The sequence below is a fragment of the Chrysemys picta genome, chromosome 9 (genome assembly GCF_011386835.1).
Source record: "Chrysemys picta bellii isolate R12L10 chromosome 9, ASM1138683v2, whole genome shotgun sequence".
Lineage (NCBI taxonomy): Eukaryota > Metazoa > Chordata > Testudines > Emydidae > Chrysemys > Chrysemys picta.
The window spans coordinates 70,001,056-70,028,535 of NC_088799.1; positions in this window are offsets into that span (position 1 = coordinate 70,001,056).

A 27,480-nucleotide genomic window follows, 5' to 3' on the forward strand; every position below is an offset into this window, starting at 1 on the left:
TGGTATGTAGCTACCCTTATCTTGTGTATCACTGCCAGTGATGTGTAGTGTAGATGTAGCCTTTGTGACTTATAAAATATGGGTTATGGCTTCCAAAATGTCAGAGCACATAAAAAAATAATTCCACTTCACCATCCAACCAGCTCAGAGCTCCAGCCTAAAATTAACCCTGGCTTTCTGATGCAGAACTTTTCAATTGCAGAATTACTCATAACTCCTTCAGTTCCTGCTGACTGATTATTTTTGCTGCCCAGCCTCAAATTTGGCACAGCTGGGGGTCATTGGATCTTGGGCAATAACAGGAAGATGATGCTGTCAGAAAGTAGCTTAACAGTCAGTCTCTTTGGATCAAACTGGATAGAGGAATGACTATTTTCCCCAGTCAGGTAGGAGTCTCTGCCTTCAGAAGCTGAAGAACAAAAACTTAACCAAGGTTTTGTCTGTAAGAAATGTTGGTGTCCCTTCACCCACTTTATCTATTAATGCCACACTCATAATATTGAGTTGCTTTAGTTGAGCTGTAACCACATACTTAGCCTAGTCTGCAAAAGTTTGAAGGGTATTAGCAGCAACTAAGGAGAGGGGAACATTCCATACTGCACATAGGGATATAACTAGGATTAACAACAAGGAGTCTGGTGGCACCTTAAAGACTAACAGATTTATTTGGGCATAAGCTTTCGTGAGTAAAAACCTCACTTCTTCGGATGTTCAGGGCTTCAGTGGATTTCTCCTGTGCAGAAGCTAGGCATAGTTTTTGCCAAAGTTGGTTCTAACATTGTATGAAAGCATTTTACAAAAGCTTGGCAGTTCAGAAAGCCAGATATGGATAACTGTCACTGCTCTATTAAAATCTGTACTACCGTAACATTAACCTGTAACACACATTTTGCTGCTCCTTTTACTTAGAGGTTTACTTGAAGGTATTTGAGATGTTTCATATACTTGGAGTAGGGTAATAGGATAATATGGTCTTTGTGATTAATGCAATCAGTAAAAATCTAGGGTGATTCATGGGTCCATTGAATTCAATGATAACTCCCTTTGACATCAGTGAAGGCAGGACTTCATGTCAAGATTTTAATAGCACACTCTTCATATTTGAGCCTTCCATGACAACTCTGAACTTGATGAAAGCGTATAACTGTTGAAAGAATTTGTTATTGTGAGTATAATTTAGGCTTAGTGAGATAAACTGAGGAGCAAACATTGTCTATGATACAGTTCAAGGCAACTGCACTTCCATTTCTCTTCCATAGTCCAGCAAGGGCATCCACCCTTTGCTCAAAGCAAGAACCCCCTTGAATCTGTGAGTGAGTCCTTTATCCAGTTTTAAGCCTCTGAAGAAATCATGGATAGGTAATCAGCCAGATAATGGTCCCCTCACCAGGAAGAAGCTTCAAACTGCTGAGTTCTTACCTAATTAGAGGCATTGGCATGCTCCCTCCTTCTAGAGATTTCTTTGGAAACCCACTTAATTTTACAAGTTCACATTGTCTCAAAAAGTCCTTTGACATTCCCCTCATTTCCCAAAGATTACATCAGCCATGACTCTTAGGTTACATTTAATTTCACAACAACACACACACAATTGCATTGTTAATATGATCGATCCGAAAGGTATTAAATTTAATTCAATGAGGTTTAACTTAATTCAGTAAGGTTTATCCAGGAGATTTCCCTATTTGCCACATTTTGCTCCTGCCACAGTTTCACCAACTGTTTTGGCTTCCATCATTGTATTGAGCTTGGGGCCCAACTGAATTTTATTCTTTTTGAAGAATCCCCTCTCAGCTAGCTGACCCCTGAATTGAACAAGGCCACAGAGGGAAAATGAAGTGCCAATTAAAGCAAGATGAAGTGGAGGAGCTATGGAAAGAGGTGCTGAATTCATGCAAGTTCTTAACCAGGCTTTGAAGCTTGTAGTATTTTAAGGTCAAAAAGCAACAAGTACTTGCAGATGGGGAAGATTTTGTTTGCATTATTTGCTACCAGAATATTTAATATATATGATACTTACTTCAGTTCTTCATTATTCCTTGAGACCTTTAAAAATCACAACTGCCAGTAATAAAGACACTGTATCAAGACATCCCCAAGGGTAAGTTGAATAAAAATTCTCCGGAGCCTGTTTCAAGGTGTTAACCTAATCACTATTATGCCTGTCAAACCTCAAGGAAAGTGATAAGTAAATCAGTAATTCCATGAAATATGGACTTTTACTTATCTGACTTGACCTTTCTCCCTGCTCTTTAACCTTTCTGCCCTTCAAGTCTCAAAAAATGGTTGTGTACTAAGATTAATGTAAAGCTGATTGCTACTTGGTAAGCTGGTGCTGAAGTGTATTATTTCACCTCTGGAAGGTCTGCTTGGAAGCGGGACAGTAGAAAAACTAACATAATGCAGCTGCATTCTTTTATAAATTGAGAATTTGATTGTCCCGTTGTGAAAGAAATAGCTTATATGGGTATACAGACCTTATGTAAGAGTTAAAAAAATTGTTGTATCCAGGTTTCACCTTGATGGGTTTTACAGTAACTTTTCTCTATCGAGATGGATATTCCCGAAGATGAGCTGTTTTGCTTATAGTCTAGTTCCAAAATAAACATGTTCACTGCAAATTGTCTCCTACGCAAGAAGAATGATGATATTGATCATAAATTGTTAAACTTATTTTTAATGTTCTGATGGGTGAATGTTGAGTGACTGGTGGTTAAAAACGAATCCTAGCAATTAGCTATTTTTATAATTTTTTTCTGTAGAACTTTCTGTAAACTGATGACATAATGTCATATCAAGACCTTTTCACACAGATAAGACCCATGGCAGCACAGTACAATCTTTTTAGGGATCATAGACTTAATCTCTATGGTATATAAAACACAGAATATTTTAAATATTGCTGATTTAAATGGAACTTTTACAAAACTGATGCTAACTAAGAATGACCTAATTTGAACCTGATTGGACCAAGCTGAATGGCTTTAAACTAGGCATCACACCTGATTTGTCCCAAGGTGTTAGAGAAAGAGGCACTGGAAGGAAGAGTAAGTGAAATTTCAAACCATAAACTCTGGTAAACAAGAGTTGTCAAAAGCCTGCTTATCAAATGTGTTAAAGTCAATTATATTATCTGTGGTTGTGGGAGGCAAAGGAAAGTATTAGCCACCATCCAGGAATAGCATCCTACAAAGGAAGTTTTATAATTGTCTCTAAGGTTATGGTTCAAACCCTGGGTAGCTTGGTTTCAGTATTACCCAGCTCCAAGTTATAGACTGGATTGAATTAGCCACCATCCAGGAATAGCATCCTACAAAGGAAGTTTTATAATTGTCTCTAAGGTTATGGTTCAAACACTGGGTAGCTTGGTTTCAGTATTACCCAGCTCCAAGTTATAGACTGGATTGAATTTGATTAAAATACTTGAGTTGGGATTTCCAATCAGACACCTTAGTTTATTTTTAGTATTAATTTGATTTAACTCATTTCATTACTTAATTCCAATTTAGTACCAAGTGTAACGTGTAGATTTAACCTTGATTTCATAGTTGTACTTCTTTATTCTTAGTTTAGTTTAATGCTAGTGACCTTTTAAAAAAATTATTTGTTGGTTGTGTGACTACTATAAAAAGATACCAAGTCACATTTCTTTCAATAAGGACTGTGAACCCAGACCTGGATACCAGTTAGTCAACTTAAAAGAATCACCAACTCCCCCTAATAAGCCTTTGTTTCTCATGCTAAGCTTAATAGTTATTTTTATCATCCATAGATTCTTAAATCCATGAACAATTTACTTCTCACTGTTAAATTAGTTACTGATAAGTGATCAAAAGGATGATTAAATTTAAGAAGTGTTTTGGGGATTAAAAAAACTGCAACCCTTAGGGATGTGGCAGCTGAATTTGTGCGAAAATCAATACATTTATTACACTATGGTCAGTGATAGTAAAAATTCAGAAAAATGTGCACTAAATAGTTGCATATAGTTAAATCAGAGAAATATAAACTAATTTCTGAATGAGAATATTCTAGCATGTAAAATTTAAAATGCAAAAATTCTATTTGGTCAGTAAACTGATTTTTGTGATGTAATCATTTAAAGATTACTGGATAACATATATGTGTGGAGGAATGGTCATGGATCTTTGTATGAAAAGATCTGGGATCAAAGCCCTGGTTTAATCAACAATCCTTTATATGACCTACAGTGGCTATGATTCTGCAAGCACACGTGTTTAACATTATGCTTGGGAATAATTCCTTTCACTTCAATATGTGTGTAAAGTTAACTATGTGCACATGTGTTTGGAGAACTGGGGCCTATATGTGCAATAAATGACCAATTTATAGCTTGGACAGTAAATATGTTGTTGTTCAGTACACACGCTAGGTTCTGATTGGTTGGGGACATGGCACAGCAAATTGTGTCTGGATATAGACATATGATGTATTTCTTTAATGTTAATTAGTTCAGAAGTTGATTCAGAAGTTAGGATGCTTATCCAGTCTTTAGTGGGGAAGGGGGGTCTATAATTCTCATAGAAGCAGGACTTCTCCCATGATTTCTCACATTTCCAGCAGAACCAGAGATACTGTGAGAATCTTTCCATTGATACTGCCACTCCCACACACAGCCTGCAAGCACAGAAGCAAAAATGAAGAAAATAATTTGGGGCTGTGGGCTGGTTGTGGATTTTTCAAGTAGTTTTGAAACTTGTAGTTTACATTTTGATTGACAGTTGAAGTTGGTTCCTTTATTCCAGATAAGTTGCCAATGCCTGCTCTTGGGCATGTGTTGTGGGGGGCTGAGACCATAGAAGCAATTTGTCTTTTTCAAGTTTTCTTTTTTTTCTCTGCCTTTCTCTTTTTCTTCCTCTCACTATTGCTCTCCAACATATGGAGAATCCTCACCTGAAGTCAAGCAAACTATTTGGGGGTCCATTCCATCTTGAATAGACTCTTGTCTTACTGGAGCCCTTTGATTGTTTTTCCCTCTTATTGAAACCATTATATCTTATTTATGAGTGCTTCCTTTGCATAGTCTGTGGATGAAGCATCCATGTGGTTGTAGATATCTGTGCCAAGTGCTTCTCTGTCCTCACTCCTGTCCTCTTTTGGAACCCGTGTCTCTACATCTTTCAGTCAGACTGTCCTGCCTCTTCTGGGCAAATGATCGAATGCTTGCATCACAGAATTTAGCTGTTCAGTTAAGACGGTAGTTCATAAAGTACAGAATCTCTGATATCATCCCCAAAAGCCATATGGAAAGGACAAGGCCACTTTTCCCCTTATATAACTCAATTCTTGGAGTGTGGTTTTGTACGGGGGGTGGGGGGTGCTTTGACCTAGTCCTTTTTGAAATGGGACTAGATCAAAGCATATTCATGAATTGTTAATGCGCATCCGCAGGGTCCATATGGACAGTTAGTCTGTGGCAGGATAGTGCAGGGTATATTCATACCCTAGTTTGCTGCAAACTAAATGTTTGTGTAGACAAGCCTTAAGAGTGTGTGTGTGTGATTTTTTTTTTTAATTTATAAATAATTTGTGTGTGTGTGTGTGTGTGTGTAGAAAGATGTAATCATTCTATGAAAGCAATGTCATGAAGTTCCATTAATTAGAGAAGTGGAAAGTCTGGTTTTCTCCCAGCCAATGAAGAGAGATCACAGGTGAAGTTTGAAAAATAGCCATTTTTCAAACCTTCTATATTAGATGTATTTTCCCTGTACGCACAACTGTTCTTTTTGTTCCCTGAAAGTGCCGCAAGGCCCAGAGACAGATTTAGATGTTTAATTCATTTTCATTATTGGTAGATTTCATTCTGCAAGCAATAAAAATAAACTCTGCTATTTGTGGTACAGTTCATTACCATTTATCAGTAGCTTTCAATATATGCAGTGCACTTTGAAGTTTGTAGTGGCACATTTTGAAACATTCAGTAGAGTTGAGGTGTTGGTCCCTAGCAGTTCTTCTTTCATCCTGTGATTTTAAAATGTATTTCCATGTTCTGTACATACTCAGAGAATTTAAGGACAAAAGGGACCACTGTGATCATCTAGTCTGACTTTCTGCATAACATAGGCCATAGAATCACATAAAGCGATGCCCATAGCTTCTGGTTGAACTACAACATATCTTTTACAAAGATAACATGGTTTAAGCTTTCAAGTAATGGTGACTCAAGCACACTCTTAAGTAAATTGTTCCAATAATTAACTACCTTCAGTATTAAAAATCTGTGACTATCTATTTCTAGTCTGAATTTGTCTAGTTTTACTTCCAGCCATGCCTCTGTTTCCCAGGTTAAAGAGCTGGCCACTATCAGAAATCTTTCCTCATATAAGTACTAGTAGACCATGATCAAATCACCTCTCAAACTTCTTTTAGGATAAACTCAATAGATTGACCTTCATTAGCCTCTCACTGTAGGGAAGGTTTTCTAGACTTTGAATTATTCTTCTAGCTCTTTTCTGAACCCATTCTGGTTTGTCAATGTTCTTCTTAAAGTGTGGACACCAGAATTGGACACAGTATTCCAGTAACAATCTTAGTAAAGGTAAAACCACCTTCCTATTTCTACATGCTATTTTCCTGTTTATACATTCAAGGATGGAAGCGTACCTCTTAGCCAACATATCGCACTGGGTGGTAATGCTCAATTGGTTACCCACCATGATGCCAAAGTCCTTTTGAGTCACTGCTTTCAAAAATCCATCCCCCATCTTGTAAGAGTGGCCTACATTCTTTGTTCCTCTCTGTATGAATTTGCATGTAGCTGTACTGTATCGAAAAGTACATTGTTCAAATGAGTCCAGCTTACTGTGTGATCCAGATAGGTCTGGATAATCTCATCTGTCCTCAACATTATTTGCTATTATACCAATTTTTGTCACCAGCAAACTTTACCAGAAATTATTTCATAATTTATTCCGGTTCATATGGACTTTTTTATTAAAAACTACCCAGGAGCCCAGATTACAAAACCCATATTGAGGCAATGAGGGGAGAGAAGAGGACTAGTTTCTATGGAGAGCCATTGTAGGGTGCAGAGAGCTCATTTAAATGAACTATTTGCCCTTTCCTTGCCAAGACTTGGGCACAGAGCAGGCACAAAGATTCCATTCTTTTATGATGCCTATTTTGATCTCCTCTGGGGATTGATCAGGTTGATGCTGAATGAACAATAGCCCCAATAAGGAGTTTCTGCACACCATGATGCTGTAGAAAAGTTGGTGCAGATTTGGCCACTAAATCCGATACCAAACCCTTACACATAGGAATGAATGTATTAATTATGTGGCACTCTTGTGGCATCCTCCCTAACCCCATTTTTCCTCTTTTGGTTTGTGGTATGCACACACTGCCTGTTGAGAGTGCACTTCTTTGCAGTGTGACAGATTTCTAGATTCAGTTGCTTTTTGGCAGGTACATGGTGATACTAGAGATTTTTGAGTTGCTTTATTGTGTTGCCTAAGCACAGCACTGAAAGCATTGCTTTTCCACCATTAACTGAAAATAGGGGAAGATTTAAAATAAGATTAACTAAATTGGTAAGAAATAGGGTGACAACAGCAGAGTATAACATTAAAATGACAATTGTGTGTTTATGGTAAGGATGAGATCATTATTTATAGTTTGGTAATTTGATATATGAAATTTTGGCACACAGCTAAGAAGGGTATGTAGCAGTTTTCAGTTCAGCACGTAGCTGGTTTGCTGGCAGGCAGACAAATGTAATCTAGGGTGATGTAAAGGTCAGTCCAACACTGCGGGAAGGGGTCAATCAGGCATGCTCAGTCTTAAATTAGGTGAGGGTCATCAGACCATAATACGAAGACTTGTGATGTAACCACTTTGATAGACAGCTGGATTGAGCAGTTGTGATTGGACTACTAGACTGGACCAGGGGTTCCCAAACTTGGTTCACAGCTTTTTCAGGGTAAGCCCCTGGCAAGCCGTGAGATGCTTTGTTTACCTGAGCATCCGCAGGTACGGTCGCTCGCAGCTCCCATTGGCGGGGAACGGCGAACCGCGGCCACTGGGAGCTGAGAGCGGCCGTACCTGTGGACGCTCAGGTAAACAAAGCATCTCACGGCCCACCAGGGGCTTACCCTGAAAAAGCTGTGAACCAAGTTTGGGAACCCCTGGATTAGACTAATCAGAAAGGGTCTAAATTTGATTGGAGCATAAGGAAAGATTGAAAGAATAGTTGATCGGAACTGGTCAAAAACCGTATAAAAGACAGAGAGGCAGCAGGCAGGAGTTAAGAATCTAGGAGCAGGAGATAAGTTAAGAGCAGGATGAGTCAGGAGAAGTGAGAAGAATCAACCACAGGGTAGCAGCAGTCCTGCTGGGACAGAGCAGAAAAGGACCCTGACAGAACAGAGGTAGGGAAGACTATGGAGACTAAGCATGCTAGCTATACTGTAAAATATAGATATAAATAGGATTAATGAATGTGTGTCTGTATGTTTGGGTTAATAAAAATGTGTGTGTTGGTGGTGGTAATGTTACATTATTTCATATGTATGAAGTTTAAGAATGTTGTCAGTGACAGCAGGCGACTGATCACCGAAAGCAGAAGGTTTAGTAGTTCAGATACTTTTAGCCTGTATCCAAGGATTGTGCTAAGGGATTTATGTTTAGACTTCTTGAATCAGTGAATATTGGTTACATTAAATAAAGAAAATACTTTTGTTTAGGAAGAACACTGCCTGGTTTCCCATCAATTATATTGGGAAGTTGTATCTGTGTCTACTGAAACGTTTTTCCTGAGAATGTTTTCTGCAAAACCCTGGCAATTTCTTTAGGGTGGGACGCCTTTCACCTTGCAAAAATGCATACATGAGTCTACTGAAGAGAGCCTCTGGTAAACCCAGGAAGCGGAAATAGGTGAACTATTCTGAAAGTACCCTGGATCTGCTTTTGGAGGTAACACTGGCTGGCTTTAGTTATTGCAAGATCAGGTCCCGTACGAGCAAAATGCTGAACATGTGCTTAACTTTAACCACTCCAGAGAGACTATTCACCAGCTTAAAGTTAAGCACCAACTTAAGTACTTTGCTGGTCGCATTGGTATACTCACACCCCAATCACATTTATGCAGTGCCATCTCCCCTTGCTCTTGAGCCCAATACTTTCTAATCTGAATCTGTTTATTTTAGACAGGGCAGGAACCTCATTCTCTGTTTTTCTAAAGCACCAGTCAGAACTCTAATGATACATATTGTAAATAACAGTAACAGGCCTAGCAAGTTTGTTGCAAACAAAAGTGTTTTGGGGGCCCATGGAGAGATGAAGCATTTCTGCATTCCAACTACCTTAAAATCATTCAATATCTGGGCAGCTCTGACATTTTATTGCAGTCTTTCAGTAAGAGATCTTTTTCTAAATGTATATTGTAATGATATAGTTTAACCAACCTGTTTCTAAGGCAACTGTCCTTGATTTTATTAAGTTACAGAAGGGAACAATTGGCACAGATTTTATTATTATGCTACTTGGGATGTACAGAGGGGAAAAATGCATTTATCAAGTACACATGGCAATCCAAGTCACCCATCCAATCAGAAATCTGATATTTTGTGTTGCCAGAAATGTATTTTTGCAATGGGTTATTCCTGGAGTCCTGAGACTTGTTTTCTAAAGTAAATGTGTATTTTCCTAATTGTAATCTGGATGTTGTTCAGCCCTGGAGAGATGCCTTCATAATTATCTGCTTCTTTTTCTGCATTCATTTGTATGAAGAGAAATCTAGGAAGGATCAAGTTTCATGAATGATAGATGCTTTGCAATTTCTGGTGGCTGTCTTAACTCAAGGATAATGGGAGCAGTTGCTTTGTTTTAATCATCTTTGATAGGATAAACTGTTGAACATTTATATTGCAGTAACACCTAAAAGCATGTTGCACTAGACACTGTACAGATGTAGAAAATGACTGTCCCTGCCCCAAGGAGTTTACTAACTCCTGAAGCAAGAGTGGTGTAATGATTTAGGACCTCCCCTCACGATTCCTGAGCAGAACTGCAGACCAACTGAAGAAGACTCTGGTCAATACCAGAGAATCTATCTAGTTTATATGGTGAACACAGTGCATGCTGGAGATAAGGCCTTTGGTTGTTGAGTCAATACAGTGTCAGCACCCATGCAGTGCAGACATGATCAATAGATCTCCTATTTGTTACCTTGATATAAGTTGCTCCCGATAAGTGAATGCAATTAATTCTTCATAGAAGGAATCAGACTGTTTCGGGGAGGGGGGGGGGAAGGGACATCTCCATATCACAAGACATGAGAAAATATTCACAGCAAATCCAGAAAACAGTTAGAATTTCTTAGTTCAGGATTTGCTGCACTATCTAAACTTACCCTGAAAGGCTCACAGACCTTTTGACCAAACATACCCCGAGTTTTTTATGACTTTAGTGGATTTACTGTAGCATCTGCAAGCTCCAGTCATGGCCCATTGTGCTAGGTGCTGTACAAACGGGGATGGGGGCGAGAGGGGAAGACAGCCCCAGCACAAACCCAGGTGAAATGTAAAGGTTTTGTTTAAGACTTTCTTCAAACCTGATGCCAAAGCAAAGCTCAAAATTCTGAACCACACAAAATAACTGTTTTTACTAGAGCTGTTCAAAATTCTGAATTTCTATTCATGAGAAATTTCACCATTTTTTACATTTGTTTTTCATCCAAATCAGAACATAAAATTCAATATAATTGAAAGGCCATTTTCAAAAGAAAACAGTTTAGATTGGGGGGGAAGGGCAAAAGGGGAAAACTGCTTGGAAAATTTTCAAGCCACTAAGAACCTGGCTTTTCCTGGCTCTTGAGTACTTACTTATTACACTGGTCTACAATTTTTGAGAAGTCGTCTGCTTCAGAGGTAAAATGTGCTATTTATTATGTATTTTGATGTGCTGAATTCAAATATGACAATTAAAACAACTGATTGGCTACTGTTTCTAAGATATTTAAGTTTTTACATTTTATGTCTATGTATATTGTGTAGATAGTAGAGTTTTAATCATAAATTGTAAACCTAGGTCTTTTCATGTGTTTATGGTTGCTTTACATGATAATAGTTCACCTGTCCTGTTTATGTAACACTTTAAAAATCAGCAAAAGGGTTATATAAATAAAATGTATTATGAAACAAAAGGCAAAAAACTATTCTGTACGTAGTTTAGTCCTATTCAGTGTCTACTCGGCGCTTCTTGGCTTGTGTCTTGTATTCATTAAATGGAGCATCTCTTGTCGCTGTCCAGCAAGAGTCTGCAAGCAATAATGGGCTCCATTTGCCCTGATAGCGTTTCTCCATTGTTGCAATGTCCTGGTGAAATTGCTCGCCGTGCTCGTCGCTCACCGCTCGGCAGTTCGGTGGAAAAAAATCTAGATGAGAGTGCAAAAAATGTATCTTTAGTGACATGTTGCAACCAAGGCTTTTGTATGCCTTGAGGAGGTTTTCCACCAACAACCTATAGTTGTCTGCCTTGTTGTTTCCGAGAAAATTTATTGCCACTAACTGGAAGGCTTTCCATGCCGTCTTTTCCTTACCACGAAGTGCATGGTCAAATGCATCCTCTCGAAGAAGTTCACGAATCTGAGGACCAACAAAGACACCTTCCTTTATCTTAGCTTCACTTAACCTTGGAAATTTTCCATGGAGGTACTTGAAAGCTGCTTGTGTTTTGTCAATGGCCTTGACAAAGTTCTTCATCAGACCCAGCTTGATGTGTAAGGCTGGTAACAAAATCTTCCTTGATTCAACAAGTGGTGGATGCTGAACACTTTTCCTCCCAGGCTCCAATGACTGTCGGAGTGGCCAATCTTTCTTGATGTCGTGGGAATCTCTTGCACGACTATCCCATTCGCAGAGAAAACAGCAGTACTTTGTGTATCCAGTCTGCAGACCAAGCAAGAGAGCAACAACTTTCAAATCGCCACAAAGCTGCCACTGATGTCGGTCATAGTTTATGCACCTTAAAAGTTGTTTCACGTTGTCATAGGTTTCTTTCATACGGACTGCATGACCAACTGGAATTGATGGCAAAATATTGCCATTATGCAGTAAAACGGCTTTAAGACTCGTCTTCGATGAATCAATGAACAGTCTCCACTCATCTGGATCGTGAACGATGTTGAGGGCTGCCATCACACCATCGATGTTGTTGCAGGCTACAAGATCACCATCCATGAAGAAGAATGGGACAAGATCCTTTTGACGGTCACGGAACATGGAAACCCTAACATCACCTGCCAGCAGATTCCACTGCTGTAGTCTGGAGCCCAACAGCTCTGCCTTACTCTTGGGTAGTTCCAAATCCCTGACAAGGTCATTCAGTTCACCTTGTGTTATGAGGTGTGGTTCAGAGGAGGAGGATGGGAGAAAATGTGGGTCCTGTGACATTGATGGTTCAGGACCAGAAGTTTCATCCTCTTCCTCTTCCTCGTCTGACTCAAGTGAGAATGATTCTGGTGCATCAGGAACCGGCAGTCCTTCTCCGTGGGGTACTGCGCGTATAGCTGATGGAATGTTTGGATAATGCACAGTCCACTTTTTCTTCTTTGACACACCTTTCCCAACTGGAGGCACCATGCAGAAGTAACAATTGCTGGTATGATTTGTTGGCTCTCTCCAAATCATTGGCACTGCAAAAGGCATAGATTTCCTTTTCCTGTTCAACCACTGGCAAAGATTTGTTGCACAAGTGTTGCAGCATATGTGTGGGGCCTACCTCTTGTCCTGATCTCCAATTTTGCAGCCAAAATAAAGGTGATAGGCTTTCTTAACCATAGTGCTTATACTGCGGTTTTGTGATGCAAAATTCACTTCACCACAAACATAGCAGAAGTTATCTGCACTGTTCACACAAGTACGAGGCATCTCTGCTCACTTTGGCTAAACGGAAATGTGTCCCTTTGCAAAATCAAACACTGACAAATAAGAGAGCATGACACTGTATGATTTCTAGAGCTGATCTAGGGCAATTTGTTCAGCAGAGTGATGTAAGCTTCGTTCAGCAGAGTGATGTAAGCTTCGTTATGATTGCATCATCCATGACTTCTAGGAATAACATTATGCAATTCATATCATGTATGACGCAATACCAGCTTCAGATTGCAGCATTCATTGTTTTGCCTAAAAAGCAAGTACTGTCCAAACCCAGTCATAGATTTATTCATAGATCCAGTCAAAGATGTATTTTAGTCATTTCTGGTTTAAATTGAGATCCCTTCCCTTTATAACTCACTTATCCTCCGCCATTCCCAAGTCAAGGGTCGTATATACTGACCCAATAGCATATCTTGAAAACTAGAGCCAATCAACAATTTTAAGCATCATTTTCGTTCTCAGTGACCCAGAATTAGTAAAGTTTGACTACATTTATTTCAGAAGCATTTTGGCTGTAGAGCAGTGTTATCCCTTAATCTTGGTAAATGCAGAACATTATTAAAACTATTTTCTTTAAAGTAAAACTTCTTCCCAGGAGCGCCGCCAGCTTTTTTGCCACCCTAGGCAGTGGAAGGTCCCGCCCCGAAATGCCACCCCCAACAGAGGTGGCGGAAGGTCCTGCCGCCGAAATCCCGCCACTGTCGCCGCCCCCCAAATTGTAGCGCCCTAGGTGACCTCCTAGGTTTCCTAATGAGTTGTGCCGGCCCTGCTTCTTCCCCACTGCCTATTTCATTGCATTTCTGCTTTAAACCCCAACTGTATGCACATGGTTTTTATTTTTTAACTGAAAATAAAATTGAGGGATTTAATCAGCAAAGCATTTCCACAAAACTGGCATTTTGAACCGCTTTAGTTTATTTGCAAGATTTTTTTCATGGCCTGCAGTTATGCTTATGTTTTCACTGAGCAGATTACAAACTATAAAAGGGCAACATTCAATAGATTGAATGGTATATTTAATCAGTTAGGGCCTGTTCCTGTGAGGTGCTAAGTGCCCTCAACTCAAGCATCTACCAGTTGGTGGGATTTAAGCGTACACAGTTTGTTCTTGCTCAGCACTATGTGAGATCAGATCCTTAATTATCATTAATGTTCTCTCTGTTGAAAGGAAACTGGATTCAATAGATTGCACTAGTGCTGCTAGAATTTACATTCCCCTTCAATGTAAAAGAAGATTTGCTGAAAGAACGTTAAGCAGTGAGTTAAATTTGATGGTCTTTAGCACATCTTCAACATGGAGTTGAGTTGTTATAAAGTGAAATTGATTTCCAAATTACTTTTTATGTCTTTATGCCATATATCTTAGGGCATAAGGAGATCTGTTAAATGGTAGTGTCCCTAGCAAGAAGAACACTTTTTTTATGGGATTAAAAAGTAGGCTGATAAAAAAGGGCATTTACATTTTCCAAGTTGTGACTTATGCCCATTAAAAATGCCCTGTCAATGTTTTTAGGTACCATAGTTTTAAGTAGGTGGAAATAGCTTCATTAATGTAGGAAATGATCAAAAACCCTTAACAAAAATGTAAGCAATTCTCAAGTAATGCTAAAATTAGCAAGAAAGCTCCAAAATCAGGACACTAAACATAGAGATATTTAAAAAAAAAATAACTCCATGATCTGCATTTACATTGGTCATGAGAGTTTGTGGCATACCAGGATGTATAACATGGGAATATTAATGTGAATTACTGTTATTGCCAGTGTAGTTGTGTATTAATATGAAATAAAACACATTATAGTGATGTTGAGAGCAGCAAATCTGTGAGGATCTACTAGAAATGAGTAAGTGCCTAAGCCCTAGTCTCCACATAGCGGTCTTGTTCCTGGCAAAAAATGTCCCTGGGATTCACGGACTGTCCAGAAAACTTCACTTCACAATACCCTCTAGGTATTACCCTTGTACAAGCATGCTTTGCTCTCCCCATCCTCTAAGTGCCAGGTCTCAACCCTACTTTCTCCAACTACTGCCTTTTTGTCTCTTCATTACTAAACTAATTGAACTTGCCATTTGCAATCATTGCCTTGAGTTCCTCTGGATCACTTCAAACTGACTTCTGCTCTCTACTCTATTGAAATAGTTCTAATTAATATCTGCAGTGACCTCACAGGCTCTTCTCCATCTTCCTTGACCTCTGTGACACTTTTGATACCCTCTGCCATGCTCTCCTTGACATCTTATCCTCAGTTGACGTGTGAAGTATATTTAACACACACACACCTCTCTGAACATTGGTTTGGTTTCTATGTCAGTAGATATGCCTCCTCTTCTCTCCTGCTCTCTGTAGAGATCTCCCAAAGGTCTGACATTTTCCCCTCCTGTTTTCCTCTTCACCTTGTCTTTGGGCAGTCTCACCTACTCATATGGCTTCTGCTATCATCTCTCTACTGGTCACTCACAAATCTGCCAGTCCTCTCCAGTCTTGTGTTTTTTTTCAAACTACTCCTGCAGTTAATCTGTCTTGGGTGTCTCACTTTACAAACTTTATGACCAAAACTGAAATTCTCATGTTCCTGTCCCAGTTCCTTTCCAGGAGTTCTGTTTATTGTCTCTGACTACACTAAAAACCAGTGTCTTAAGACAGTTACTTTTTACTTTTCTTCCTTTTTCTCTACACATGTAGGCTGTGTCCATACCTTGCTGCTTTTTCCTCCCCATTGCCTCTGATTTATACTTTTATTTCTTCCATTACAACTGAAACTTTCAATCAAACCCTCAATATTTCCAGTCTTGATTATTACAGCATTTCCCTCCTATCCATTCAAAAAGCTTCCCTCAAAATATTCTTGCCTGTTGTTCTAACAATATCACCCTGATCTTTGACATCTTCCACTATATTGATTTCAAGCTGCTTTACTCCCAGCTTCAAAGTCTTACGTAATATCACCCCACCGAACTTATCCGCCCTTGTCTCATTTCACTTCACCTCACCTCTTCCACTATGGTAACAATGCTAACCCTTTCCACCCATCTAGCAGCATATTTAGGTCTCTATTATTTGTATTATGGCTGTCCCAGACTTCCCCCATATGGGATCAGGCCCCATTGTGCTAGACACTATAGAAACATACAACAAAAATGATACTGTAAACTCTTCAGGGCACAGACTAACTATAAAAAACAGAACAGGTGGATATGGGATATATGCGTGGAGCTCGGCATAGTGGTAATCTCTCAGAAATGTCTACATACCTTCTTCCATGCTGTCCTTTATACATAGGACAACCTTCCTAATTTCATTCATCATGGCCTTATACGCTCCTTGTTCAAGTCCCACAAAGGATCCACTTCTCCTGTGATAACAGTGGGAAAACTAGCAGATTTACACTGGTAAGTGTATGGAGCTATTAGGAATAACATATGCGTTAAAACAAACCCTGTTAACTTTACATTACTATGCCATCGCTAATCATCACCATGACTCCTTTAAGTTTTCTTTTTGTTCCTAAGTCTCTAACTGTTTGCCTGCCTGTGGACTATACATTCCCTGAGGAATGGATCTTTCTTTCCCTGCATTCCCCCTTATTGGCAATATTATGGGCACTATCATAGACAAATAGGTAGAGTATTGGTAGATGAAGGTTAAAGTGTCTGAAATTTAGCAGTCTGCTAGCTGAGATGGATATCTGTGTACATAACTCAGTAGAAGCCCATGAATTAAAAAAAAAAATTCAGTTAGCTGTACTCCTTTCACTCAAAAAGCATTCCTTCTATTGTTGTTTTTTGTTTTCATTTTGAGTGCACTTTAGATGTGTGTATGAAATCTACTTTGAAGTATGCTTTAAATGCATTAATTAAAATTCCACACAATGTAGTACAGTAGAGCCTCAGAGTTATGAACACCTCGGGAATGGAGGTTGTTCATAACTCTGAACAAAAGGTTATGATTGTTTTTTCAAAAGTTTACAACTGAACATTGACTTAATATACTTTAAATCTTTACTATGAAGAAGACAAATGTTGCTTTCTCTTTGTGTTTTAGTAGTTTATGTTAACATAGTACTGTACAGTATTTGCTTTTTTTCCATATTGTCTCTGCTGCTGCCTCGTTGTGTGCTTCTGGTTCCAAATGAGGTGTGTGTGGTTGACTGGTTAGTTTGTAACTCTAGTGATTGTAACTCTGAGGTTCTACTCTTTTTTGTAAATAAAGATTACATCTGGTTGTGACATTCCCCAGAGTATAATCCGGACACATGGACATCTGCGTTCCCTCAGTTCTCCAACCTGGAGTGCCTTTTACACTGCCTGACTGTGAGAGCAACCCCTCGTGGTCTGCTCACACACAGCCTCCAGCACATAAATCGCTCCCAGCTATACTGTCTGAGTGTTATAGTCAGTCAGCCATGACTTGCACTGCGGGTGACACCAGCAAACTGAAGTCCCACACTTTCCCCCAGAAATGTGCATCTTGTACTGCCCAGCACTCTCCTGAACAATATAAACTCATATAAAATTTGTCATTTCACTAATAGAAGATGACATATACAAACCTTATTATCTCAAATGTTGTTTCCAAAACACTTGAATACAAACACATGGGTTTAGATAAAACAAAAACACAAGTTTATTAACTACAGGAAGATAGATTTTAAGAGATTACTTGTAATGAGGCATAAAAATCAGAATTGGTTACAAAGAAATAAAACATAAAATGTAAACTAACACCTAACTTAAGCTAAGTGAATTCAAAGCAAATGTTTCTCTCACCACTTGCTTTAACAGTCTTACTGGCTGGAATCCTTTCAGTCAGGAGCTCTCCCGTATTCATTATTAATTTCTTTGTCCTTCAAGTGTTTTTGCCGTGAGTAGAGATGAAGGGGGAGAGATTTGGGGTCCTCTGCTCTCCTTTCTTATAGCTCTCTTTTTTTCTTTGAAAATCATCTCCAGCTGAAGCTCAGGAGACAGCCAGTCTGAGGAAATGGGAACCTCCAGTTGTTTTTTGCCAAATTTTCTTGCTCACACCCTTTTTCCTGCCAAAGAATGGCCATTGACCATTTAACCATTTAATTTTGGTGACACCTGGCTGAGGCATTACTTTGTCTTTTGTCTTTGAGGAATTAGTCTGTGCCTACTTTTCTAAGCGTGGAATATTTCTCAGTAATGTTATACAGTAGAATCTTATAACTTTACATACATATTTTACCAGGACAATAATAATCAGCAAAATGAGTTTTCAAATGATACTTCACAAGGCATACTTTGTACAAAATCCATTGGTTTTGTCAAAAGGGTGAACATAGGGATACAGATTGTCACATCATTTTTATATTCATATTACATGACATGGAGTGATGAAATATATCACAGTACAATATGTCGGATAGTATTAGAAGGGAGTCTGTGTGGTAAATATATTAACTCATTTTCTTTTTAAAATAAATTGGTATATTGAGAGTCTATAAAAATATTCCTAATATTTGGGTTTTGATAAAAATAGCCATGGATGCTTCTTTAGGATATCTGAAAATAAATGAACTTAAATATTAGCACTTCTAATAAGACAAAGAAATAAGAGACCCTCAAAAAGAGTGAGATGCAACTAACATTTAATTAGGCTGGGACTGAAAACTTCAGAACAACTAAATCTATTTCTTTCACATTGCCACATAGTTAGGTGCAAACCTAATATTTTCATGAGTATTTCTTAATTTAATCCAGGACAATTCTTTTTTCTCCATTTACTTCTAAATTTGTAAGCATTTTCATCTTTTTGCTTTCAAATCAGTTTCTGTCTGCAAAAACTTCCTTTCATTTTCCAAGAGTCAATAAAAATTTATTTGCTTCTTCACCATCTTATGAAAACCCACCACATTTTCACCAAAGCAGTGAAAAAGTTTTACTACAATACCTGAATTACAACTTACGCTCTGAAATCCCTCCTTCTTCATTAGGCCATTTGTCCATGATGTGATATATTTATGGGCTGAAACTGTCTCCTGTCTGGCACATTCTTTGCAGACTGATTATTCAAAGCTCATTCATTACAGAGCTTGCAGAGAGTAGATGGTCTGGAATGCACTAACACCTCTCATCCTCCAAACTCCTAAGCTTTGAAACTGCTGCTGTTGTCCTAGTAGATTTTGTCAAATCTGTTGAGGTGACCATGAAGCTGGTAGAGCCTCCTACTAGGAACTGGGTAGAGAGCAAGAGGATAATGGACTTTTTCATGTTTTTTTTCCAAATAAGTTAGTCTGTCTTTCCCTTTCCCCTTGCTCTATAAGTTATATGCTTAATAATTGGACATGCCTGAACTAAAATGTAGATCCAAACATTCCTGTTCTTTGAGAAATCTCTTAATCCAAATTTTATAGCAGAATCCTCTCTCTGTCAAACCAAAATCCAGGGTTCTGAAGTGTGACCAACTTTGTAACTCCTGTGGGTTTTTTGGATTTTTTTGAGAGGGGAGAAGAAAGTAGGGTTAAATTTCTCCTTCAATGGGATGCTCTGATCTTTTCTGATGTGATTTTTTTTTTAAACTTTCTAATGAAGATGACATCATCAGCTTATCATAGCATAGCACGTGCTTCAGCCACCATAATAATTAAGAGCAAGGTTACATCATATGTAACAACTGAAGAGATGTGTTAAGTCAATGCACGCATTATAAAGTCATTAGATAATGTTCATTCTGAAGAAAAATCAAATTGTTTTATCACTGAACAGATTTCTTTTCTGGAGTCATCCCAATGATTTTTCAGTACAGTTAGAAACTTCCTCCTCCTGAAGACAGTCTAGTGCAATGTGTATTTAAATTGCCATATTTACAAAGGCCATTAAACTGATAATGCATGTAAAGCAAAAGTAGTTTAAAATATAGTTGCCTGTTTTATGAAATGCCATGGTAGTGTAAACATTACACCAACCACATCAGTAACATTTATGCAAAATACATAAAATTAACATGTAGAAACTTTGTCCGGGTATCATTCTAAAAATTGCTCATACTAAACCTTGGATATGGCAAACTAATGTTTTGAACTTCATTATGTAGTACAACTTGAGGCCTATCAGGCAGATGTACGGTGTTTTTAAGCTGCCATTTATAGCACAAAATGAAAGAAACAGTTATGGTTTCTATTACAATGAAACAGAATAAAAGTCTCAACAGTGTATGTTCTCTTTAACATCATGTTTGATCAATGTACAAACTAATCAAAAGATTAGATATGCTGTGTTGTTCTTTCAGATGGTTAATAGAGATAGTTTGCCATAGAAAAAAATAATTCTGCCCCAAAATTGTGGTTGGTCAGAAAGTGTTTTTTTTTTCGGTGGGGAAAATGTTATTTTGACCAACCTTAATGTGTTTATTTTTTTCAATTAAAAACAAAACAGATTTCCAATTCAATTCTAATTTTACATTTCATTCATAGAATCATAGAATATCAGAGTTGGAAGGGACCTCAAGAGGTCATCTAGTCCAACCCCCTGCTCAAAGCAGGACCAATTCCCAGCTAAATCATCCCAGCCAGGGCTTTGTCAAGCCGGGCCTTAAAAACCTCCAAGGAAGGAGACTCCACCATCTCCCTAGGTAACGTATTCCAGTGTTTCACCACCCTCCTAGTGAAATAGTTTTTCCTGATATCCAACCTGGACCTCACCCACTGCAACTTGAGACCATTGCTCCTTGTTCTGTCATCTGCCACCACTGAGAACAGCCGAGCTCCATTCTCTTTGGAACCCCCCTTCAGGTAGTTGAAGGCTGCTATCAAATCCCCCCTCATTCTTCTCTTCTGGAGACTAAACAATCCCAGTTCCCTCAGCCTCTCCTCATAAGTCATGTGCTCCAGACCCCTAACCATTTTTGTTGCCCTCCGCTGGACTCTTTCCAATTTTTCCACATCCTTCTTGTAGTGTGGGGCCCAAAACTGGACACAGTATTCCAGATGAGGCCTCACCAATGTCGAATAAAGGGGAACGATCACGTTCCTCGATCTGCTGGCAATGCCCCTACTTATACAGCCCAAAATGCCGTTAGCCTTCTTAGCAACAAGAGCACACTGTTGACTCATATCCAGCTTCTCGTCCACTGTGACCCCTAGGTCCTTTTCTGCAGAACTGCTACCTAGCCATTCGGTCCCTAGTCTGTAGCAGTGCATGGGATTCTTCCGTCCTAAGTGCAGGACTCTGCACTTGTCCTTGTTGAACCTCATCAGGTTTTTTTCGGCCCAATCCTCATTGTAGTTCTGCACAAGGTTTGGTTTTGTTTTCTTGGATTTTGGGGGGTGAGTTGGGGATTTCCCCTTCTTTTTCACTTTAAATTTTTTTTTTCACTTTTCCAGTTGAAAAAAGTAAGGTTGTTTTCTTGCTAAAAAAATATGGAGAATAAATGCCTGTACAATCTGCAAAAGTAGGTTTCTGTTTTCTGCCATCTTCTGTTTTTTACCTTTTCCCAGTGAAACCAAAACCAGGAGGAAGCTACTTTAAAAAAAAAAAGAAAGAAAGAGAAGAAAAAGAAAAACAAAAACAAAACAAAAAAACAGAGGGCTAAGGGGAAAGAAAAAGGAGAAACCAAACAGTTTTCCTTTAGAAAATCAGAACAAAATTAATCACTTGAAATGAAAATTTCTAATAGAAACAAAAATTCTCATTTAGGAATTTCACATGAAAATCATCCACAGAGCATCAATAAAAAGTATGCATGGTCAAATAAACTATCCATAATTATCTTTCCAGATGTATTAATGATGTCCTCCATAATATTCAGCATTTACCACTGATATTTCCTCTACCTATATATGCCATTAGGTGAAGCCAAGTATTTAATTTAAACACCCTGTATTTAATGAAAATTTTATAATACTTCTATATTAGCGGATAAAGTATGGTATTTCTTGTCTGAGTTGTTGGTCTCTATATTGAAAAGAGGACACTGTTGTGCTAGGCACTATACCAACATGTAGTAAGACCATCCTTGCCCTAAAGAGGTGACAAGTATGTTTGTGGCATGCACATGTGTGTTTTAAAAAAAAATTAAATGAGATAATTTATTCCTAGGGGAGCAATTTATTGCAGACCCTTATTTTGCATCTTTCTATAAACACATGCTTTTGATATTTTGTCACTTTGGGTCTACAAGCTGTTTTGAGGCAAAGATTCTCTTACTGCTTGTTTGTGAAACACCTAATGGAATGTGTCCTTGCTTATGGATAAGCCTCTTTATGCGATTGTAATACAAGTAATAACTACACACTATTCTGAATCAATTCTATTAGTCAAATTTTTCTTTTATTCATCTGGATACAGTATCTTAGCAATTTGATCAAATTTATTCAAATTTTAGGTTCAGATCTCTGTCCAAAATAATACTTTCTGCTGAGATCTCTTTCAGGTCTGCAGTTGGTTTGAATGTTATATTTTCCATGGAAAGCACTGTCCCTATCCATTAACCTTACTCCAGTCCTCTGATGCATTCCAGGTTCTTGGTAAGCTTTTCAAAGCTGAAGGATTTTCTCCTCACTGTTCCTTAAAGAATACTGAGGGGTGATTCATGTGGGTCTCATACAATGACAACTTTTAATAGGTTAAGTTGTGATACTGTTATATCTGTTCAAGTATAAGGATAAAACCTCAACATCCATCTCCAGGTTAAAGCCTTCCTATTCTATAGGAGGTGACCTTCAGGTTCTTTTAAGAATACCAGGGTAAAGAATTCAGGCCCTTGGTAATATCAGCCTCATCTATCATTAACTTCCCATTTATGTCCCTTAGTAGCCCCAGTGGAGCATATGTCTGTATGATCCTTAGAACTTTATCTTTACTTTTTAATCAATTCTTTATTTTGTAGCATACTGTTTCTGACATTTGCCACTCATTGATTTAGACTCCTATTCCTTTTTGCTCAGACTACGTACCACTATTCCTTTTGCCAATTTCTCACTCAATGTTTGATTTCTAATAAGCTTATCACTTACTCTAATTTCCCTTATTTTTCTATAGTTTATTGTAGCTAGAGAATGGGGAACTGCAAACAGGGGAGTTTGAGAGGAGGAGGAGGAGATCCCCCTGCTGAACGAACAAGGTGCAAGTACTAATCTTGGGGTGAGTGAGTTTGTTTGGCTGTTTATATTTTTCTCTCTCTTTCAGGTCAGTTGGGATTGTGTCTCTGGGAACTGTTTGAGCCTTTGTTCCCTGCATCATGTTGGTCAGCCTTGATCAGCCTTGTGATTGCCCTCTCTCTGTGTGATTAATGAGAGGGTGGAGCTGACCTAGGAGAGAAGGTCTTAAAAGCCAGAGGCTAAGCAACCAAGGTGAGCTAGGGAACAGGGGACTGAAAACAGGGGAATTTGAGAGGGGGGTTGTGGTAAGGAGATGTAATATAATCGCTATGGTTAGAAAGGGCCACATTGCCAGTGCCAGAGCTGCTCCTGTCTCCTCCATCTGTGCCTGTGTCCAGACAGAGAACCTAACCATGGATGCCTCTAACCCTGGTGTGGATTTGCAGAGACTGTGGCCTGTATTTTCCACTCACAGAAAGCCAGCCTGGGGGGACCATCAAGTGTGAAAGGTGCCCATTGGTGAAATCTCTCAAGAAGCTGGTGGGAGAGCTACAGGAGGAGGTGGCTAGGCTGGGGAGCATCTGTGCCAATGAGGAATTCCTCGAGAGTATTCATATGGCGACATCCAAGGCTGAGGAAGTTATCCAGCTGCAGAGGATTGCTGTCACACCACTGGGGGAGGAGGATATGGCTTTGTCACAGGGAGGACACTTGCTGCTGGTTACTTCTGGCAGCAGGTAGTGCTCCACCCCCACTCCCAATCCACCCACCATGGTGATGGAAAATCGTTATGCTGCCCTCACAACAAGCGATGAGGAATCACCCCCAGAGGTTGAGGAGGAGAAGCCATGTACCCCCAAGGATGAGAGGATTGCAGCCACCACTCCTAGGAGGAAACGTAGGGTAGTGGTGGTTGGTGACTCTCTTCTGAGGGGGACAGAGGCACCCATCTGTCGCCTGACATGGCATCCTGGGAGGTATGCTGCCTGCCAGGGGCCCCTAGGTGAGACATTACAGAGGGATTGTTGAGGATCATCCAACCCTCTGACTACTACCTCATCCATGTGGGCACTAATTATACTGTGAGGTATGACCCTCGGCAGATCAGAAGTGACTACAGGGCTCTGGTAGTAAGATGAAGGAGTTGGGTGCGCAGGTAGTGGTCTCTTTGATCCTTCTGGTCAAGGGTAGGGGGCCAGGCAGAGACAGATGCATCCTGGAGGTAAATGCGTGGTTGTAAGGATGGTGTCTCCAGGAGAGCATAACGACGGGATGCTATTCCAGGAAGAAAGACTGCTAAGCAGAGATGGGGGGGCACCTATCGAGAGAGCATATTTGGATTCAGACTGGCTAACCTAGTGAGGACGGCTTTAAACTAGGTTGGAAGGGGGCAGGTGACCAAAGCCCACGGGTAAGTCAAAAACATGGAGACCTGGGAGAAGGGTCGGAATTTGTGGGAAGCATGGACTGTTACAGCAGGGATAACAGAGAGAGAAGACCGAGCTGGGGGGAATCAAATCAGGATATTAGATGTCTATACTAATGCAAGAATAATGAGGAATAAGCAGGAAGAACTCGAAATGCTAGTAAAAAACCACAACTATGACATAGTTAGTGTTACAGAGAGTTGTTGGGAAAATGCACATGACAGGAATATTGGTATAGAAGGGTACAGCTTACTCAGGAAGGACAGGTGGGGAAAGGGGGAGGAAGTGTTGCCTTATATAATAAAAATGTATTCACTTGGACTGAGGTTGAGATGGAAATAGGAGGCAGAGTTGTTGAAAGTCTCTGGGTAAGGATAAAAGGGGTAAAAAACAAGGATGATGTCATGGTAGGGGTCTACTACAGACCACCTAACCAGGAAAAAGAGGTAGACAAGGCTTTTTTTTAAACAACTAACAAAATCATGCAAAACGCAGGACTTGGTGGTGATGGGGGACTTCAGCTACTCAGACATCTATTGGAAAAAATAACACAGCAGGGCACAGATTATCCAACAAGTTCTTGGAATGTATTGGAGACTTTTTTTTATTATTATTATTATTTCAGAAGGTGGAGAAAGCTATTCGGGAAATACTGTTCTAGATTTGAGCTCTTCTATACCTGCTGCTCACAAACGGGAAGAATTAGTAGGGGAAGCAAAAGTGGATGGGAACCTGGGAGGCAGTGACCATGAGATGGTCGAGTTCAGTATCCTGACACAAGGAAGAAAGGAGAGCAGCAGAATACGGACCCTGGACTTCAGAAAAGCAGACTTTGACTCCCTCAGGGAACTGATGGGAAGGATCCCCTGGGAGAATAACATGAAGGGCAAAGGGGTCCAGGAGAGCTGGCTGTATTTTAAAGAATCCTTATTGAGGTTGCAGGAAAAAAAACATCCCAATGTCTAGAAAGAACAGTAAATATGGCAGGTGACCAGCTTGGCTTAACAATGAAATCCTTGCTGACCTTAAACGCAAAAAAAGAAGCTTACAAGAAGTGGAAGATTGGACAAATGACCAGGGAGGAGAATAAAAATATTGCTCAGGCATGCAGGAGTGAAATCGGGAAGGCCAAATCACACTTGGAGTTGCAGCTAGCAAGAGATGCTAAGAGTAACAAGAAGGGTTTCTTCAGGTATGTTAGCAACAAGAAGAAAGTCAAAGAAAGTGTGGGCCCCTTACTGAATGAGAGAGGCAACCTAGTAACAGAGGATGTGGAAAAAGCTAATGTAATCAATGATTATTTTGCCCCTGTCTTCACGAACAAGGTCAGCTCCCAGATTGCTGCATTGGGCAGCACAGTATGGGGAAAACGTGACCAGCCCTCTGTGGAGAAAGAAGTGGTTCAGGATTATTGAGAAAAACTGGACGAGCACAAGTCCATGGGGCTGGATGCGCTGCATCCGAGGGTGCTAAAGGAGTTGGTGGATGTGATTGCAGAGCCATTGGCCATTATCTTTGAAAACTCATGGCGATCGGGGGAGGTCCCGGATGACTGGAAAAAGGCTAATGTAGTGCCCACCTCCAAAAAAGGGAAGAAGGAGGATCCGGGGAACTACAGGCCAGTCAGCCTCACCTCAGTCCCTGAAAAAATCATGGAGCAGGTCCTCAAGGAATCAATTCTGAAGCACTTAGAGGATAGGAAAGTGATCAGGAACAGTCAGCATGGATTCACCAAAGGGAAGTCGTGCCTGACTAACTTAATTGCCATCTATGAGGAGATAACTGACTCTGTGGATGAGGGGAAAGCAGTAGATGTGTTATTCTTTGACTTTAGCAAAGCTTTTGATATGGTCTCCCACAGTATTCTTGCCAGCAAGTTAAAGAAGTATAGGCTGGATGAATGGACTGTAAGGTGGATAGAAAGCTGGCTAGATCGTCGGGCTCAATGGGTAGTGATCAACAGCTCCATGTCTAGTTGGCAGCCGGTTTCAAGTGGAGTGCCCCAGGGGTCGGTCCTGGGGCCGGTTTTGTTCAATATCTTCATTAATGATCTGGAGGATGGCATGGACTGCACTCTCAGCAAGTTTGCAGATGACACTAAACTGGGAGGAGTGGTAGATACGCTGGAGGGTAGGGATAGGATACAGAGGGACCTAGACAAATTAGAGGATTGGGCCAAAAGAAACCTGATGAGGTTCAACAAGGACAAGGGCAGAGTCCTGCACTTAGGACAGAAGAATCCCATGCACTGTTACAGACTAGGGACCGAATGGCTAGGTAGCAGTTCTGCAGAAAAGGACCTAGGGGTTACAGTGGACGAGAAGCTGGATATGAGTCAACAGTGTGCCCTTGTTGCCAAGAAGGCTAATGGCATTTTGGGCTGTATTAGTAGGGGCATTGCCAGCAGATCGAGGAACGTGATCATTCCCCTCTATTCGACATTGGTGAGGCCTCATCTGGAGTACTGTGTCCAGTTTTGGGGCAACAAAAATCATTAGGGGGCTGGAGCACATGACTTATGAGGAGAGGCTGAGGGAACGGGGATTGTTTAGTCTGCAGAAGAATGAGGGGAGACTTGATAGCTGCTTTCAACTACCTGAAAGGGGGTTCCAAAGAGGATAGATCTAGACTGTTCTCAGTGGTACCTGATGATAGAACAAGGAGTAATGGTCTCAAGTTGCAGTGGGGGAGGTTTAGGTTGGATATTAGGAAAAACTTTTTCACTAGGAGGGTGGTGAAGCACTGGAATGGGTTACCTAGGGAGGTGGTGGAATCTCCTTAGAGGTTTTTAAGGTCAGGCTTGAAAAAGCTGTGGCTGGGATGATTTAGTTGGGAATTGGTCCTGCTTTGAGCAGGGGGTTGGACTAGATGACCTCCTGAGGTCCCTTCCAACCCTGATATTCTATGATGTTGATAAATAGAGAGGAACTGGTTGAGAATTTGAAAGTGGAAGGTAGCTTAGGTGAAAATGATCATGAAATGGTAGTGTTCATGATTCTAAGGAATGGAAGTAAGGAGAACAGCAAAGTAAAGACAATGGATTTCAAGAAGGCAGACTTTAGCAAACTCAGGGAGTTGGTAAGTAAGATCCCATGGGAA